This window comes from Schistocerca nitens, chromosome 9 (genome assembly GCF_023898315.1).
Source record: "Schistocerca nitens isolate TAMUIC-IGC-003100 chromosome 9, iqSchNite1.1, whole genome shotgun sequence".
NCBI lineage: Eukaryota > Metazoa > Arthropoda > Insecta > Orthoptera > Acrididae > Schistocerca > Schistocerca nitens.
In genome coordinates, this window is record NC_064622.1 from 242,577,120 (window position 1) to 242,580,113 (window position 2,994).

The 2,994-nt window shown below is 44.6% G+C and overlaps 1 pseudogene; it reads left to right on the forward strand.

Moving 5' to 3' along the window:
• Positions 1–1,451: 1,451 nt before the first annotated feature.
• LOC126204511 (5S ribosomal RNA) lies at positions 1,452–1,569 on the forward strand (annotated as a pseudogene).
• The last annotated feature ends 1,425 nt before the right edge of the window (positions 1,570–2,994 follow it).

Below are 2,994 nucleotides of genomic sequence, written 5' to 3' on the forward strand. Positions count from 1 at the left end.
CTACGCCCTTCCAAATGAGATGCTTTAGTTTACAGCCACGAATTCCGGATGCCGCCCACCGGTTGGAGGCGGCAGTATCGGAAAACTGGTTTCCGTCTTTTACAGCACCATCTGGGGCGATCCGGCCGAATGGGACAGAGATTAATGCGACCTGACGCTAAGATCGCCCACGGTGAGAATTACACCCTCAGCGAACGACTTTTTTAGAACACACACTAGCCGGTGGGGTAGTAATACTAGAGGTTAGTTGCGTGGGAACGCAGATGTCACCGCAGTTACTTTGGTGACCAGGTTCAGAGACGCCCGTCTCGTAAGAAATAACTCCGCCACAGTCGAACGACGCTGTAAAAATGTGATTTTTCCAAACCGTTCTCGCCGACCACCTAGAAATACGACGCGCTTTGCACCATAGTTTTGCTTGAAATGTCTCTTTTTATTAGCGGACGGAAAACATCAACGGGGTTTTATATGAGGCTTCTTATGCTGGACTCACGAAATATCAATATCAGGAGCGTACCTTACAGCTCAGACGAATCCAATATCACATACAGCGGATCGACAACGGTGCTGCATATTTCAGTGCTGCGCTTTAAACCGGACGATCTGCGCTGACACTCGCTCACAGATGACGTTTCGCGTTTCGATGAAAATCGAAACGGCCTCCATCACAGGGAATCATATGTCAGTAATTTGCCTCGCATTGCCCTTTCACCAACGCGTGCGTCATTTCAGTGCACATCGAGGTCGGTCACTGCTATTTTCGTTACCAATATTCACTTGACGATCGTGTTCAAATGTACATGTGACATACTTTTCCGTAAATTATGCCGTGTATATGCTATCTGCATCAGAACTCCATTTTACAACGCGCATGGAGGCGCAAAATTTTCACGAGCACAACGCGAGAACGAGTTTTTCGCAACGCTATGAAATAACATCAGTCACATTGTACTTGCTCTCGGGTACATGTATGTAGTCACATAATCTCTGTAACTACGATCTAGTTTGTTTCAAGGTATTGTATAAAAATCTACAGAAGATCGAGCTTTCGTGTTTCTTCAGTTCTTTCACTTTTTCCGAAAACAATGTTAAAATGTACTACATCCATTTCACTCCAATATTATGTCAAAGATAACACCAACAACGTAAATAATTACTCTTGATGACACAACCCTCTTGTAACATTGACACTGAGTTTACAAATATCATATTTAACTTAAAAAATTTCGCGAACCAACTTGCACGTAATCAATAAAATAAACATTCTGCCCCAACCCCTCCGTCCCACCAACACACACACACACACACACACACACACACACACACACACACAAACACACATATGCGCGCGCGCGCGCCCAGAGAGAGATATCGACATACATCACATTAGTGATAATTTATACGGTGTTGAAAATGTATTCCACATTTTAAAATGAAGTAGTATGGACCAAGCCAACGGCCTTGCCGCAGTGGTAACACCGGCTCCCGTCTGATCACCGAAATTAAGCGCTGTCGGGCTGGGCTAGCATTTGGATGGGTGACCATCCGGACTGCCGAGGGCTGTTGGCACGCGGGCTGCACTCAGCCCTTGTGAGGCAAACTGAGGAGCTCCTTGATGGAAAATTTGCGGCTCCGGTCTCAGAAACAGACCTACGGCCTGGAGTGCAGTGTGCTGACCACATGCCCCTCCATATCCGCATCCAGTGACGCCTGTGGGCTGAGGATGACACGGTGGCCAGTCGGCATCTTTGGGTCTTTATGACCTGTGCGGGAGGAGATTAATTTTTAGTATGGACTAAAAGCAAGTAATAAATTTCCAGTAAACTTAGGTTGTGAAATGCATACGTTAAGAGCTATGAACTCCTGTTTACCTCCACTACTTTCAGATAAATCTCTTCTACTGCAAGCTCTTTGCTATTAAAAACGACATACTGAATGCAATAAGAATGCAATTGAGAACATATTTCTCCGTTATTGTCCATGGATACAGCATTCAGTAATTACCTGTTAGTGCTGTTACTGTAAGCCAAATTCACGGCTCACGGTAAGTACAGCACACACATTAGATGTAATGGAAAGAGTTTTTGATTTTATAAGCTTGTGGAACACTTTTGCACGGTAGGTTTTATCTTTACACTTACCAGCACAGTGGAAGTTTATTATTCCACACTGGGAATGGCAAATGCGACCTTCTATTATTGTTTGGCAAATAGAAACTACCGTGGAACCCGTGTCCTATATGCTGCAGAATATTAAGACAGCAGGGAACCTTCCCCACAATTCCACAATTACTCAGTCGTCTTTTTCCGTGACTAACAGTCTTTGGCTCCGTAGCGCCAACAACGGTGGGCGGTGGCACAGTTCAGGAGAGAGTACTGCAACAGTGAGTAGATGAAGATCCGGGAACTACTGTGAATTCAGTATCTATCGGGGTAAATCGTCCTCTAAATTGTGTTCAAATGATTCAAATGGCTCTGAGCACTATGGGACTTAACATCTGACGTCATCAGATCCCTAGAACTTAGAACTACTTAAACCTAACAAACCTAAGGACATCACACACATCCATGCCCGAGGTTGGATTCGAACCTGCGACCGTTGCGGTCTCGCTGTTCCAGACTGAAGCGCCTGGAACCGCTTGGCCACAGAGGCCGGCCTAATTTGTGTGATGTGTTTGTGTTAATAGTTGCTCTACCCCTATTATGCACAGTGTGTTCAGGATCTGCCTGTCATAATGCAGTTTCACCAGTGACTGTTGCAAATATGTGGTGACGATCCACTTGTCACAACAAAGGTACTGTTCACAGAAGGGCCTAGTTTCATGCAATATGGGATTGCCAATTTTCCTAGCAATTACATGTTGGATGATGAGAATTCACACAAAACTGAAGAAACAATTAATGTATGTACAGGAATTTTTGGTGACAGACTAACAGTGCCTTACGTACTACCAAACAGATTGACTTACGCTATTTCCTGTCAAAAAATTTGCCA